This window comes from Lolium perenne, chromosome 2, assembly GCF_019359855.2.
Source record: "Lolium perenne isolate Kyuss_39 chromosome 2, Kyuss_2.0, whole genome shotgun sequence".
Taxonomy (NCBI): domain Eukaryota; kingdom Viridiplantae; phylum Streptophyta; class Magnoliopsida; order Poales; family Poaceae; genus Lolium; species Lolium perenne.
In genome coordinates, this window is record NC_067245.2 from 269996532 (window position 1) to 270014317 (window position 17786).

At 39.0% G+C, this 17786-nt stretch overlaps 1 long non-coding RNA gene across 1 annotated transcript; it reads left to right on the top strand.

Annotated features, from left to right (window-relative positions):
- Positions 1-3222: 3222 nt before the first annotated feature.
- LOC127335932 (uncharacterized) lies at positions 3223-5721 on the top strand. The gene is made up of 3 exons (XR_007873075.2): positions 3223-3822; positions 3966-4100; positions 5510-5721. It is a non-coding gene; the product is annotated as an uncharacterized lncRNA (long non-coding RNA).
- Positions 5722-17786: the final 12065 nt, after the last annotated feature.

The window sequence follows — 17786 nt, forward strand, 5'->3', positions numbered from 1 at the left end:
CTAGAGGATTCGGGGGAGGGTTTTTGGATTAGATTGGATGAACTTCCGGGTGCTTTCCTCAAGAACTTGGCCTAAGCTAGAGGTAGAAGAAGAGAGACACAAGGAAGAACTCTGCTCTAGATCTCTCTATTCATTGATCTCAACAGATTACAGGTTTGTGCATATCTCTCTCGTACATACATACATCATACCCGCAATGGGGGTGTGCCCCCTCTCCTTATATAGGGGAGAGGGTGGCTTACAGAGGAAGAAACCCTAATGGCATCTTTGAACAGACAAACTACTTTACAAAGCTACTTTAATCATAGGTGATGCCGTATCTTCTTTAATCAGGGGGGCTGACGTCCTCCGGTTGCTTTTGGCGTCACCTTCCTCTTTGGCGTCAGGGCTTCGTTTAAAGCTACTTTGCTTAGCTCATCTTTGTCCTCTAGCTTCTGAGAGAATCTTTGACCAGTCCTACCGACGTGCTACAGTGCACTTCTTACCGGCACTCCGGTGTCTTCTTAGCTCATACCGGTATGCCCCTCTTTGGGATACCGGTAAGATTTACTTAGCCTAAAGGCTTATCTTCACTGTCCGGAATGAACTTTAAACCGGTATCTTGATGGCTCAAACCATCCGGTTTGGCATGCCTTTGGCATACCGGGGGTCATCCCCCCAACAAGTAAGCATTAAAGTTGATAAACAAGGTCTAGACATATTCAAACCAGACAACTCATGTATATATCTACCCCTAACCCTAAACTCTATCTTATGAAGTCAATCATGAAGAGAAGTGGTTTTGGGTTTCAAACATGGAAATTTCAAGAACCTCCCAAAAGCTTTATTTTAGAGTGACTAAGAAGGATCCATGCTTACCTTTTCATTTTCATATTTTAAACTTGTTTAAATCTTTGTCAAACCTAGGATTTGACCAAAAGATTCAAATGGGCATAAAATTCATAAAAAATCAGAAAAATGAAAAACCAAAGCATATAGTCTTCTTATGTCATATAGTAAGCATTCAAGTTGATAAATTAACAAGGTTTGGACATATTCAAACCATACAAATCATGTATCTACCCCTAACCCTAAACTCGGTCGATCTTATGAAATCTAGCATGAAGAGAAGTCGTTTTGGGTTTCAAACATGGAAATTTCAAGAACACATCCCAAAAGCTTCATTTTAGAGTGACTAAGAAGGATCCATGCTTACCTTTTAATTTCATGTTATAAACTTGTTTAAATCATGGTCAACCCTAGGATTTGACCAAGATTCAAATGGGCAGAAAATTAAAAAAATTAGAAAAATGAAAAACCAAAGTACATAGTCTTCTTATGTACGTCATAGTAAGCATATTCAAGTTGATAAACAAGGTTTGGACATATTCAAACCATACAAATCATGTATCTACCCCCTAACCCTAAACTCTTTCTTATGAAGTCAAGCATGAAGAGAAGTGGTTTTGGGTTTCAAACATGGAAATTTCAAAAACCTCCCAAAAACTTCATATTAGAGCGACTAATTAAGAAGGATACAGGCTTCCCTTTTCATTTTCATGTTTTAAACTTGTTTAAATCTTTGTCAAACCTAGGATTTGGCCAAAATTCAAATATATGGGCATAAAATTAAAAAAAAACAGAAAAATGAAAAACCCAAGCACATAGTCTTCTTATGTCATATAGTTAGCATGAAAGTTGATAAACAAGGTTTAGACATATTCAAACCAGACAAATCATGTATCTATCCCCTAACCCTAAACTCGATCTTATGAAGTCTAGCATGAAGAGAAGTCGTTTTGGGTTTCAAACGTTTAAGCCAAAAGCCCCTTTTCAAATATTTCAAACTTATTCAAATTTGGTTCAAATTTGAAAGACATACAAGTTATAGCACACATAGTGCATACATTTTCACACATACTGCACTAGATAGATTCTAACCCTATAGTTTGAGGCTATTTGGATGAGGTAGAAAAAATTCTTGGATTAGAATCGTGTTGTTCGAACCCCGTAGTTGGATGTTTTTGAACCTTGATCTGTAGTACTGGGCAAAACCCTAGTTTAACCTATTTAATTATAGATTCGTATATCGATTTTTCTACCTTTTTATTATTACTATGCAGCACATGTGTGTTTGCCCGTCTAGCTAGTGAAACTCGGAGGAAGAGGGATCACTCGGAAGGACAGAAGAAGGGAGAGCATTATGGTGTCTCCCTTTTTTCGGGTGACGATGTTGACTATTGTGCAGGGTTTGTCAGTGAGCAGGAGGTGCGAGCGAGCGAGTCGAGCAAGGCCGAGAATGAGAGAGATTTGTTTTTTTCTTGTGTGAGAGGGACAACCGAAGGATCCTGAAGGACCCAGAGACTTCCAATACGCATCCTGATGCGTCTTCTCTATTGCACGTGACTTGTGCTCACTGAAGTGTGGGACCTCACGCGTGGGCACCACACGTAAGTGACAGACCTGTTGGTGTAAAAACTCGGTTGATTATTATAGTGCATTAGAACAAAGTTTCCTATGGATTCAAGCGTAGAAAATCCAAGTTAACTCATTTACATGACATTATTTTTTCCATGAAGCAAAGTTAACACATCTATCAATTGGTACATTTTGGAGTGACTAAGAAGGATCCAGGCTTACTTATTCGTTTTCACGTGTTAAACTTTTCTAAATCTTGGTCAAACGTAGGATTTGACCAACAAGATTCAAATGGGCAGAAAAATAAAATAAAAACAGAAAAACGAAAAACCAAATCACATAGTCTTCTTATGTCATATCGTAAGCATTAACGTTGATAAACAAGGTCTAGACATATCAAACCATACAAATCATGTATCTACCCCTAATCCCTAAACTCTGTCTTATGAAGTCAAGCATGAAGAGAAGTGGTTTTGGGTTTCAAACATGGAAATTTCAAAAACCTCCCAAAAACTTCATTTTAGAGTGACTAAGAAGGATACATGCTTCCCTTTTTCATTTTCATGTTTTAAACTTGTTTAAATTATCTTGGTCAAACCTAGGATTTGACAAGATTCAAATGGGCAACAAAATTCAAAAAAAACAGAAAAAATAAAAACCAAAGCAAATAGTTTTCTTATGTCATATAGTAAGCATTAAAGTTGATAAACAAGGTCTAACATATTCAAACCAGACATTCGGAACTCATCGCGGGATATGTACACACGCATCAAAATTTTCATTTCCGAGCGCGCAGGATTTCATTAAGATAGGCAAATCCCCATTTTTTGCCCGCCTCCCCTCTCCCTCCCTCCCTCCAAGACCCAAACCCTAAGCCCCCCATCCGCCGCCACCACCACCTCCCTCCAATCTAGCACACCTTTCCTCTCTGCATCGCGCCCAGCCGATTCCCCACCATCTCGTCTCACGAATCCCCTGACCCAGCGACGATTGCGATGGAGATCAACATCCACGCCGACGTCTGCTCCACCCTAGCAAGATCCACGGTGAGGGGAACGCGCCTCCCGGTGGCGGCGATGGCATCAGCAGCGGTGGCGGAGTCGGAGGGCCGGCGAGCGGAAGCTGGGCTTCGGGATTGCCCACCTGCTTTCCCTAGATGCAACTTGTCATCGACAACGGCAGGCTCTCCCTTTCCTCCGGCGATAGGTCCTTGCACGCTCACATCGCGCGGCCCCTCCACCTCCTCGGTCGCAGCTTATGAGCAGGGGCGCCGTGCAATCAAAGCCACCGACGAACGACACCTGACGCTGACTAGCTGCGTGGGCAGCCAATACCACAACCCCATCCTCTATGCGTAGATCCGTCCACCCCCGTCCTCGGCGACGCCGATCCGGCCTCCACGGATCTCGTGTGCCCCGCCAGCAGGTGCTTCCTGGCCCTTCGCCTCGAATCAACTCAACTGAATTTGGGCGCAGATCGAATCCCACATCCCCTCTTTAGGTTTGATTACCATCTGGTTTCGCTCTCTCTTTCTAATGGATTCCCTTGTTATTTGGTTGGGGTTTCAGAAGTAGAGCAACATGAATCATGGGTGAAATCGCAGTGCTGCTGGACCAAGTCATGTACGACAGGCTGCTCACCGAGGTGAGGAGGTTCAAGCAGATAACAGTATAACATCCTCCGCCCTCTTTGAGCTCCTTTGGGTAAGATAATTCTTCCGAACCTTCTTTTTACTCGCACATGATACTTTCGAAAATCATGAGGTCAAAGTCTTGATTTATCTTACCTTTGGTCCGGAAATGATTTAATATCTGCTCAGTCTTACCGCAAAGTTTGGCTTGCTCTGTTCTTGCAGCAAAGTTTGGCTTGCTCTGTTCTTACAGCACGTAAAAATGACAAAAATGTGTATCGGTAAAGAAATATACTGGCTAGTTTGCACTGTGCTGTGTACATCTATATTCCTCTCTAAAGTCATCGGCTGAGATATTGTAAACAATCCTGTCATATGCTGCTTTATTTTTTCTGTTGAGTATACATGTAGGTAAATAGCTAATTCTATTCCTGATTATATTGATTGTTAGTTGCTTGGCGTCAATCACTTTGGATGGCTTGAACCTTAGAGTAATTATATCATGGTTTCCATATTTGATTTGTGTCGGTTGTCTAGAGTATTCCAGTCCAAGTATCACACTACAACCTGATTAGTTTTCTGGACCTACTACATCTATGCCTTCTGAATAACCATGGTTCTAGGTAAATATTAGATCCTTATTTGTATCTTACAACTCAACTGGTTGAGCTTTCTTATGTCTGCCAAAATGTTGGCCAATGCAGGTTCTGTATGACCACTTGGTCTATGTTTTTCCCAAAATCTTTGACCATAGGTGGTAACTATATTGGTCAGGTCATCACTTGATCCATGTTAAGACTGTATCTTGCTATACCACGTCAATCAGATTTGTGATTATCTGCATCTATATATCGTCATAGAGGTTACGACGATCTTGGATGTGTATCGTGTGACAAACACATTAGTGAACTGATTTGACTTCGACATGGTTGCTCTGTTATCATGCACTGGGTTAACTTGTTAATATTTCTGCTATTGTCCCAATTCGAAGAATTGTTGGTTTTTCTAGCTGGTTCATTGACATTGTTCTGGTTTTTATGTATGGAACATCTTAAAGGACTATCTAATTTTTTTCAACTTAGTCGGTTGTCATTCCTACTCAGCTTAATAAACCTTTATAGTTTGGGTTTCTAGGAAACACAAAAAGAAAGTAAATCTACTATATCCTAGCGTTACTAGATGAAGTAATACTATTTTTTATTTTAATTGCAAGTGCAAACACAACTTTTACTATCTAGGTACAGCTACCGTGATATGGGGATTCTGTTTCCAGGATCTTGCACTAACACATTCATTATTAATTGTTCTACTCCCTTTAGTCTTTTTTAATTGACTCAAATTTATTATAAAATTGTACTAAATGCGAGTCAATTAAAATAGACCGGAGGGAGTACTATTATGTGTGTGCACAGGCGGTCTAGAAATTAGCATGTTTAGTTGCTTTTTATTTTGTTCCCACCTAATCTCAATGTTAACTTGCAGATGTTGGATGCAAGAACGGACCCCTGTAGGCTGGGAGAGCTTCTGATGATGCAACATCAAGAATGGACATGGTCTGGCCGTCAGAATGTTAACGACTGATATTGTTCTGCATCCTGCATGTGTTCATTCTGGGCTTATTTTGCTGTATATATGTGATTTAAGCTGTGTGAATATTGTAATAGACTTAATTATTGCTGTTGTGAAAAATGTTCGTGCATTCTTCGGTTCTGATTATTTGTTATTCAATTAATGCCAAATCGAGTCTGAGAAGAGAAAATGGTAACTGATAACTAAAAGGGACCCAAGAAAGAAAATGGTTGTAATAGACTAAGGCCTAAAAATCAAATGGGCCAAAAAAGACTGTTAAAGGCTGAGACCCAAGAGTTGAACGGACTGAAAAAAGGCTAAAGCTTAGAAGGTACGTGGACCAAAAAAGGCCGATATTAATGGGCTTGGCCCATGTAGACCATTAAAGTGGACCGGGCTGATTTTGGGTTACGACAATTTGATTTCGTCCCAATTTTGCCACGTCGGACTAGCCACGTAGGATCTGATGTGGCATGAGCTGATTGGCCGTGACGATATTGGATTGTCATTGATGTTATGACGATGTAGTATCGTCATAGACGGTCATGACGATTACAAGTAGAAGGTCACGTTGGTTGATTTCTGACGCTCCGTTTTTGACAATTTATTTTTTATCATAAAAACGTCATATATTAAAAATAATGACGATTCTATGACAAAAATGGAGTGTCGTAAGTCAACATATTTCTTGTAGTGCTACCCCCTGTCGATCTTATGAAGTCTAGCATGAAGAGAATTCGTTTTGGGTTTCAAACATGGAAATTTCAAGAACATCCCAAAAGCTTCTTTTTTTAGAGTCGTTACTAAGAAGGATCCAGGTTTACCTTTTTCATTTTCATGTTTTAAACTTGTTTAAATCCTGCTCAAATCTAGGATTGACCAAGATTCAAGTGGGCATAAAATAAAAAAATAAAAAAAATAAAAAACCAAAGCACATATATATATAGTCTTCTTATGTCATATAGTAAGCATATATTGAATGTTATAAACAAGGTCTATACATATTCAAACTAGACAAATCATGTATCTACCCCCTAACCCAGCCCTAAACTCTGTCTTAATTATGAAGTCAAGCATGAAGAGAAGTGGTTTTGGGTTTCAAACATGGAAATTTGAAAAAACTCCCAAAAACTTCATTTTAGAGTGACTAAGAAGGATACGTGCTTCCCTTTTCATTTTCATGTTTTATACTTGTTTAAATCTTGGTCAAACCTAAGATTTTACCAAGATTCAAATGTGCATCAAAATTCAAAAAAAAATTAGAAAAAATAAAAACCAAATCACATAGTTTTCTTATGTCATATAGTAAGCATTAAAGTTGATAAACAAGGTCTAGACATATTCAAACAAGAAAAATCATGTATCTACCCCTAACCCTAAACTCTGTCTTATGTAGTCAAGCATGAAGAGAATTTGTTTTGGGTTTCAAACATGGAAATTTCAAAAACCTATCAAAAGCTTCATTTTAGAGTGACTAAGAAGGATCCATGCTTACCTTTTCATTTTCATATTTTAAACTTGTTTAAATCATTGTCAAACCTAGGATTTGACCAAGATTCAAATGGGCATAAAATAAAAATAAAAAAAAACAAAAGCACGTAGTCTTCTTATGTCATATATTAAGCATTAAAGTTGATAAACAAGGTTCAGACATATTCAAACCAGACAAATCATGTATCTACCCACTAACTCTAAACTCGGTCTTATGAAGTCTAGCATGAAGAGAAGTCGTTTTGGGTTTCAAACGTTTAAGCCGAAAGCCCCATTCAAATATTTCAAACTTATTCAAATTTGGTTCAAATTTGAAAGACATACAAGTTATAGCACACATAGTGCATACATTTTCACACATACTGCACTAGATAGATGCTAACCCTATAGTTTGAGGCCATTTGGATGAGGTAGAAAAACTTCTTGGATTAGAATCGTGTTGTTCGAACCCCGTAGTTGGATGTTTTTGAACCTTGATCTGTAGTACTGGGCAAAATCCTAGTTTAACCTATTTAATTATAGATTCGTATATCGATTTTTCTACCTTTTTATTATTACTATGCAGCACATGTGTGTTTGCCCGTCTAGCTAGTGAATCTCGGAGGAAGAGGGATCACTCGGATGGACAGAAGAAGGGAGAGCATTATGGTGTCTCCCCTTTTTCGGGTGACGATGTTGACTATTGTGCAGGGTTTGTCAGTGAGCAGGAGGTGCGAGCGAGCGAGTCGAGCGAGGCCGAGAATGAGAGAGATTTGTTTTTTTTTGTGTGAGAGGGACAACCGAAGGATCCTGAAGGACCCAGAGACTTTCAATACGCATCCTGATGCGTCTTCTCTTGACAAAGAAGATGGCTGGGAGTTTGCGTACCTATTGCACGTGACTTGTGCTCACTGAAGTGTGGGACCTCACGCGTGGGCACCACACGTAAGTGACAGACCTGTTGGTGTAAAAACTCGGTTGATTATTATAGTGCATTAGAACAAAGTTTCCTATGGATTCAAGCGTAGAAAATCCAAGTTAACTCATTTACATGACATTATTTTTTCCATGAAGCAAAGTTAACACATCTATCAATTGGTACTTTTTGGAGTGACTAAGAAGGATCCAGGCTTACTTATTCGTTTTCACGTGTTAAACTTGTCTAAATCTTGGTCAAACCTAGGATTTGACCAACAAGATTCAAATGGGCAGAAAAATAAAATAAAAACAGAAAAACGAAAAACTAAATCACATAGTCTTCTTATGTCATATAGTAAGCATTAAATTTGATAAACAAGGTCTAGACATATCAAACCATACAAATCATGTATCTACCCCCTAATCCCTAAACTCTGTCTTATGAAGTCAAGCATGAAGAGAAGTGGTTTTGGGTTTCAAACATGGAAATTTCAAAAACCTCCCAAAAACTTCATTTTATTGTGACTAAGAAGGATACATGCTTCCCTTTTCATTTTCATTTTTTAAACTTGTTTAAATTATCTTGGTCAAACCTAGGATTTGACATGATTCAAATGGGCACCAAAATTTAAAAAAAAAACAGAAAAAAAAACCAAAGCAAATAGTTTTCTTATGTCATATAGTAAGCATTAAAGTTGATAAACAAGGTCTAGACATATTCAAACCAGACAGATCATGTATCTATACCCCCTAACCCCTAAACTCTGTCTTATGAAGTCAAGCATGTGAAGAGAAGTGGTTTTGGGTTTCAAACATGGAAATTTCAAAAACCTCCCAAAAGCTTTATTTTAGAGTGACTAAGAAGGATCCATGCTTACCTTTGCATTTCATATTTTAAACTTGTTTAAATCATTATCAAACCTAGGATTTGACCAAGATACAAATGGGTGGGCACAAAATTCAAAAAAATCAGAAAAGATGAAAAACCAAATCACATAGTCTTCTTATGTCATATCGTAAGCATTCAAGTTGATAAACAAGGTCTAGATATATATAAACTAGACAAATCATATCTACCCCTAACCCTAATTAAACTCTGTGTTATGAAGTCAAGCATGAAGAGAAGTGGTTTTGGGTTTCAAACATGGAAATTTCAAAAACCTCCCAAAAGGCTCATTTTAGAGTGACTAAGAAGGATCCATGCTTACCTTTGCATTTTCATATTTTAAACTTGTTTAAATCATTGTCAAACCTAGGATTTGACCAAGATACAAATGGGCACAAAATTTAAAAAAAATAAGAAAAATGAAAAACAAAAGCACATAGTCTTCTTATGTCATATCGTAAGCATTCAAGTTGATAAACAAGGTCTAGATATATCCAAACCAGACAAATCATGTATCTACCCCCTCTCGATCTTATGAAGTCTAGCATGAAGAGAATTCGTTTTGGGTTTCAAACATGGAAATTTCAAGAACATCCCAAAAGCTTCTTTTTTTAGAGTCGTTACTAAGAAGGATCCAGGCTTACCTTTTCATTTTCATGTTTTAAACTTGTTTAAATCCTAGTCAAATCTTGGATTGACCAAGATTCAAGTGGGCATAAAAAATGAAAAAAATGAAAAACCAAAGCACATATATATAGTCTTCTTATGTCATATAGTAAGCATATAATGAAGTTGATAAACAAGGTCTAGACATATTCAAACTAGACAAATCATGTATCTACCCCCTAACCCAGCCCTAAACTCTGTCTTAATTATGAAGTCAAGCGTGAAGAGAAGTGGTTTTGGGTTTCAAACATGGAAATTTGAAAAAACTCCCAAAAACATCATTTTAGAGTGACTAAGAAGGATACATGCTTCCATTTTCATTTTCATGTTTTATACTTGTTTAAATCTTGGTCAAACCTAGGATTTTACCAAGATTCAAATGTGCATCAAAATTCCAACAAAAATCAGAAAAATTAAAAACCAAAGCACATAGTTTTCTTATGTCATATAGTAAGCATTAAAGTTGATAAACAAGGTCTAGACATATTCAAACAAGAAATATCATGTATCTACCCCTAACCCTAAACTCTGTCTTATGTAGTCAAGCATGAAGAGAAGTTGTTTTGGGTTTCAAACATGGAAATTTCAAAAACCTATCAAAAGCTTCATTTTAGAGTGACTAAGAAGGATCCATGCTTACCTTTTCATTTTCATATTTTAAACTTGTTTAAATCATTGTCAAACCTAGGATTTGACCAAGATTCAAATGGGCATAAAATTAAAAAAAATCAGAAAAATGAAAAACAAAAGCACATAGTCTTCTTATGTCATATATTAAGTATTAAAGTTGATAAACAAGGTTCAGACATATTCAAACCAGACAAATCATGTATCTACCCCCTAACCCTAAACTCGGTCTTATGAAGTCTAGCATGAAGAGAAGTCGTTTTGTGTTTCAAACGTTTAAGCCAAAAGCCCCATTCAAATATTTCAAACTTATTCAAATTTGGTTCAAATTTGAAAGACATACAAGTTATAGCACACATAGTGCATACATGTTTACACATACTGCACTAGATGCTAACCCTATAGTTTGAGGCCATTGGATGAGGTCGAAAAAATTCTTGGATTAGAAATGGGGTTGTTCGAACCCCGTAGTTGGATTTTTTTGAACCTTGATCTGTAGTACTGGGCAAAACCCTAGTTTAACCTATTTAATTATAGATTCGTAGGTCGATTTTTCTACCTTTTATTATTACTATGCAACACATGTGTGTTTTCCCGTCGAGTGAAACTCGGAGGAAGAGGGATCACTCGGAAGGAGAGAAGATGGGAGAGAATTATGGTGTCTTCCCTTTTTCGGGTGATGATGTTGACTGTTGTGCAGGTTTTGTCAGTGAGCAGGAGGTGCGAGCAAGCGAGTCGAGCGAGGCCGAGAATGAGAGAGATTTTTTTTTTGTGTGAGAGGCACAACCGAAGGATCCTGAAGGACCCAGAGACTTCCAATACGCATCCTGATGCGTCTTCTCTTGACGAAGAAGATGGCTGGGAGTTTGCGTACCTATTGCACGTGACTTGTGCTCACTGAAGTGTGGGACCTCACGCATGGGCACCACACGTAAGTGACAGACCTGTTGGTGTAAAAACTCGGTTGATTATTACAGTGCATTAGAACAAAGTTTCCTATGGATTCAAGGGTAGGAAATCCAAGTTAACTCATTTACATGACATTATTTTTTCCGTGAAGCAAAGTTAACACATCTATCAATTGGTACATTTTGGAGTGACTAAGAGGATCCAGGCTTACTTATTCATTTTCACGTGTTAAACTTGTATAAATCTTGGTCAAACCTAGGATTTGACCAAGATTCAAATGGGCAGAAAATTAAAAAAAAAACAGAAAAATGAAAAACCAAAGCACATAGTCTTCTTATGTCATATAGTAAGCATTCAAGTTGATAAACAAGGTCTAGACATATTCAAACAAGACAAATCATGTATCTACCCCCTAACCCTAAACTCTGTCTTATGAAGTCAAGCATGAAGAGAAGTGGTTTGGGTTTCAAACATGGAAATTTCAAAAACCTCCCAAAAGCTTCATTTTAGAGTGACTAAGAAGGATCCGTGCTTACCTTTTTATTTTCATATTTTAAACTTGTTTAAATCTTTGTCAAACCTAGGATCTGACCAAGAGATTCAAATCGGCATAAAATTCAAAAAAAAACTCAGAAAAAGGAAAAACAAAAGCATATAGTCTTCTTATGTCATATAGTAAGCATTAAAGTTGAGAAACAAGGTCTAGACATATTCAAACTATGCAAATCATGTATCTACCCCCTAACCCCTAAACTCTGTCTTATGAAGTCAAGCATGAAGAGAGGTGGTTTTGGGTTTCAAACATGGAAATTTCAAAAACCTCCCAAAAGCTTCATTTTAGAGTGACTAAGAAGGATACAGGCTTCCCTTCTCATTTTCGTGTTTTAAACTTGTTTAAATCTTGGTCAAACCTAGGATTTGACCAATATTCAAATGAGCATAAAATAAAAGATAAAAAAAATAAAAAACGAAAGCACATAATCTTCTTATGTCATATAGTAAGCATTCAAGTTCATAAACAAGGTCTAGACACATTCAAATCAAACAAGGCATGTACCCCCTAACCCTAAACTGTGTCTTATAAATGAAGTCAAGCATGAAAAGAAGTGTGGTTTTGGGTTTCAAACATGGAAATTTGAAAAACCTCCCAAAAGCTTCATTTTAATTAGACTGACTGATTAATTAAGAAGGATCCATGATTAATTACCTTTTCATTGTCATGTTTTAAACTTGTTTAAATCTTAGTCAAACCTAGGATTTGACCAAGATTCAAATGGGCACAAAATTCAGAAAAAAATCGAAAGAATGAAAAACCAAAGCACATAGCCTCTTCTTATGTCATATAGTAAGCATTCAAATTGATAAACAAGGTCTATACATATTCAAACCAGACAAATCATGTATCTATACCCCTAACCCCTAAACTCTATCTTATGAATGAAGTCAAGCATGAAGAGAAGTGGTTTTGGGTTTCAAACATGGAAATTTCAAAAACCTCCCAAAAGCTTCATTTTAGAGCGACTAAGAAGGATCGAAGCTTACCTTTACATTTTCATGTTTTAAACTTATTTAAATCTTGGTCAAACCTAGGATTTGACCAAGATTCAAATGGGCATAAAAATTCAGACAAAAAATCTAAAGAATTTAAAACCAAAGCACATAGCCTTCTTAATTATGTCATATAGTAAACATTCAAGTTGATAAACAAGGTCTAGACATATTCAAAACAAAAAATCATGTATCTACCCCTAACCCTAAACTCTGTCTTATGAAGTCAAGCATGAAGAAGAGTGGTTTTGGGTTTCAAACATGCATGGAAATTTCAAGAACCTCCCAAAAGCTTCATTTTAGAGTGACTAAGAAGGATCCATATTTACACATTTTCATTTTCATGTTTTAAACTTGTTTGAATCCTGGTCAAACCTGGGATTTGACCAAGATACAAATGGGCATAAAATTCAAAAAAAAAATAGATAAATGAAAAACCAAAGCACATAGTCTTCTTATGTCATATAGTAAGCATTCAAGTTGATAAACAAGATCTAGACATATTCAAACTATACAAATCATGTATCTACCCCATAACCCTTAAACTCTGTCTTATGAAGTCAAGCATGAAGAGAAGTGGTTTTGGGTTTCAAACATGGAAATTTCAAAAACCTCCCAAAAGCTTCATTTTAGAGTGACTAAGAAGGATCCAGGCTTACTTTTTCATTTTCATGTTTTAAACTTGTTTAAATCTAGGTCAAACCTAGGATTTGACCAAGATTCAAATGGACATAAAAAAATCAACAGTTTACAACAGCACACAAAATAAACATGAAATTACATCTAAATCCCTAACTTTTACATGGAGGACCCCAGGCTGAAAGCAAGAAATGCCATCGGGTCTTGAATCTTGATACGTCTTCTTTTGACAAAGAAGATCGCTGGGAGTTTGCGTAGGTACAACACGTCACTTGTGCTCACTGAAGTGTGGGACCTGACGCATGGGCAACACACGTAAGTGACATGGATTCAAGGGTAGGGCAGCCAAGAGAAAAAAAACGAGAATTTGGACAAAAATAACCCAATCTTGCTAGTATGTTGAAAGTTTGTTTTCCCAATCTTTTCGACTTTGGGTTATTTCTGTCTATTTTGCCGAAAAAACGAGGACAGCGGGAGGCACTGGAGACTGGAGACGAGTTGAGGATTTCTGGTGTCAGACTAGAAACAGTGATGCATCTAGCTTTAGAGTACGTCAGATTAAGACTTCCTGAGCAACACTAGTCTGACGTAAGTACAGTTAATACGGACAAGACAGGGACCCGACATTGCTACCCACGTCCCTCTACGCACCTTCAAAGAAATCATATTCTAGAATCTCGAATCGTAGGAATTAGTCTGACACGATTTCTGATTGTTTAATTCATAGTATTGCAATTTTCAGAATTCATTCACACTACATTTTTATATAAAAACAAAAAATCCTTCATTGTGTAACTATATGTTACAATTTCTTTTGGTTTTCACACGTAATCAAACGTTATTCGATCCAAATACCATTGTTTCTCAATCCTATATATTTGGAGATGATCATCACTCTCTAATCATACACTTTTCATATTCCCGCACTTTGAAAGTCTTGCGAATAATCAAAGCAGCCAAAATTTATGGTGTGTATTGTATATGTTTATGGCATGCTTAGTTTCATCGAATATTGTTTGGTTGCATCGGGGAAATCACGTGAATTTAGATTAATTGTTGCATGTTTGTTTGTGGTGTGACCAACTGCTTTTGCAACGAAATAACCCCCATGTACGCATTGTTTGGGTCGCATGCATGATGTGTACAAAATGTTAAAATAGAAATAATGTAGGAATTGAATATGATTGCATGTTGAATTAATCATATATGAAAGAAATCACACAAATTTGAATTGCATGTTCTTTGGTTGTAGTGCTACACAAAAAAACACGTGAATTAGTATGAATTATCATGTATTCAAGAATCAAAGGAGCCACTGAGATTTGAATCCCACAAAATTTCTATGAATTTTCTTTGAACCAAACAAGCCCAACAAGATTCCTAAGGAATATAATACAACGAATCAAACGGCTTCCGTTGTTGGAATATTTCCTTAGGACATCAATCCTATAGAAACTCTATGATCCAGTTTCAGCGACAATCTGGTCGGTGTAGGCTCGAGGAGGCCAATTGTATATATATGTTTGGACCCGGTTGGTTGAGTGATCATGCTCGTGACATCCAGCCTGAAATGTAAAATTCGGGCAAGGCCAGCGTGACGCCACAATACTTTTGAAATATTCAAAAGCGCGCAATATTTGTGAAATTTTAATAATAGCTACTACTTATGTGATTTTTTTCGCTCATACGCTTATTGGGGGGGTAGGCTAACCCTAATGGCCTCCTCAAGATCCCTACTTCTACCAAGGTTTCCCGAGTTCATCAACCTCGACGGGTTCCTTGCCACTTTCGACCATGTTGTGGGCCTCATTTCGGGTTCCCGTACCACGACCAGTCCTTTTCAGGAGTCCGAACCCGATGCCATAATATTTGTTTGAAAAAAATTCAAGACCGCACAATATTTGTTGAAATAAATGAATAAGCATTTTTAAATAGCTAAATAAAAGAAGTATGAATTTTGAAAAATCTATTTTTTCTAAAACATTAATTGGAGCATTGACATGTTGAACCCACTTGTCGATTTTGCTATCAACATGACTAACTAGCAGATTAGATAACCAAGTGGTGAAATTTGCAACATATTAGACCACCACATGGTGGAAACTGCAAAAAAAATGTCCAAGTGGTGGTTTGTGCAACATATAGAGCAGTACAGTATATGGTAGTACAAGATGAATGTGCACTGTCGTGGGCCCGTGGTAATATATCATGATGATGGCAAATGATCTTTTCTCTGCTGAAACTGTCCAGAGCTGATTTGATGAGATAGAATACAACTCCACGGCGTGCAAGGACAGCTATACAGTAAATTAGCCTCTTCTCGGGTCACACGCCTTCACGACAGGTGCAGTAAGTGCAGCAGAGACCAGAGAGAGAAGGCACGCCCGTAGTACTCGTATATTGATTTCAATTCAAATTGTTTTTTTGCTTGCCTCTCCGTCTTCTTCATCTCCATCTTCTCTGGAGACCCCGCCTACACCAGCAGCCCCCGCACCACCACCGCCATGCCTTTTTCGGATCATATTGAGCCACCTGTTTGATGGTACTAGTAGGAGTTGTGGACTTTAACCATATCGCTCTACTAGCTGCCGCTCGCACTGTCCTCCAATACCTCATACCCAAACGCCAGCATCCCACTCCGACACCCCCACACCCACTTGACCGCATCCTTCCAATGGCGAGTTCGATCAATGAGAGTGGCAGTTCTTGGGTGTTTCCTGATGGCCCCCTTGAAGAAATCGCATCCCGATGCGATGTCATCACCGCCGCGAGCCTCGTCGGTTCATGCAAGTTTTATCATGATTCAGCAACACAAAGTGTAGCTCTGCCTGCATCTCAGCCGTTTGGCGTGCCCTATGTTCTTCATACTCACCAAACTCAGGTACCGTCCGCGCACAATCCCTTCTCCCGTGTCGTCAAGTTCAAGCAGCAGGGTGCGCAGAAGGGCGAGCAGCAGGATTCGAAAGAGCGCAAGGGTACATTGTGCCAACTGACGCCGCTGGACAGGATCTCTTCCGATGCCGTGATTCCAGATGGTGGTACGGGCATGTGGGCAGGCGCGAATGGAGATTGGATCGCCCTTCTTGGCTTCCCCTGGAATTGGGAGCTTGTCAATGTGTACACTGTGAAGGGATTCGTTGCATAGAAAACAAAAAATTTCCTACCGCGAGAACGCAATCCAAGCCAAGATGCAATCTAGAAGACGGGAGCAACGAGGAGATGATCGAGACTCACCCTTGAAGATTTCCAAAGCCTACAAGATGAGGCTCTTGTTGCTGCGGTAGACGATCACTTGCCGCTTGCAAAAGCGCGTAGAAGATCTTGATCATGGTGCCACGATCGGGCAGCACCTCCTTACTCGGTCACACGTTCGGTGTTGATGAACACGACGTCCTTCTCCCCGTTCCAGCGGGCAGCGGAAGTAGTAGCTCCTCCTTGACTCCGGTAGCACGACGGCGTGGTGGCGGTGGCGATGGAGAACTCCGGCGGAGCTTCGCTAAGCGTGCGGGAGAGGTGGAGGAGAGGGGGGCAGCTAGGGTTTGGGAGAGGGGGTGGCCGGCCTCTATGGGTGCGGCCAGCTTGGTGGCTTGTGGTGGCTGGCCCCCTCCCCTATGCCCCTCATTATATAGGTGGAACCCCAAGTGTTGGACTACAAGTCTTCGAATAAGACCCGAACCCAAAACCTTCCATGTAGTAGGGAAACCTACCCAAGGTGGGACTCCCACCCAAGTGGGATTCCCACCCTTCCATGAAGGGGGATGGCCGGCCCCCTTGGTGGAGTCCACCTTGGACTCCCCCCTCTAGGGTTGGCCGGCCATGGGGAGGTGGAGTCCCTCCGGGACTCCTCCTTCCTTAGTGATTTCTTCCGGACTTTTCTAAAACCTTCTAGAACCTTCCATAAATGCACCGGATCATTTTCAAACTTATAAAATGACTTCCTATATATGAATCTTATTCTCCGGACCATTCCAGAACTCCTCGTGATGTCCGGGATCCCATCCGAGACTTCGAACAATACTTCGAACTCCATTCCATATTCAAGTTCTACTATTACAACATCAAACCTTAAGTGTGTCACCCTACGGTTCGCGAACTATGTAGACATGGTTGAGAACTCTCTCCGACCAATAACCAATAGCGGGATCTGGAGATCCATAATGGCTCCCACATATTCAACGATGACTTAGTGATCGAATGAACCATTCACATACGATACCAATTCCCTTTGTCACGCGATATTTTACTTGTCCGAGGTTTGATCATTGGTATCACTCTATACCTTGTTCAACCTCGTCTCCTGACAAGTACTCTTTACTCGTACCGTGGTATGTGGTCTCTTATGAACTTATTCATATGCTTGCAAGACATTAGACGACATTCCACTGAGAGGGCCCAGAGTATATCTATCCGTCATCGGGAGGGACAAATCCCACCGTTGATCCATATGCCTCAACTCATACTTTCCGGATACTTAATCCCACCTTTATAACCACCCATTTACGCAGTGGCGTTTGATGTAATCAAAGT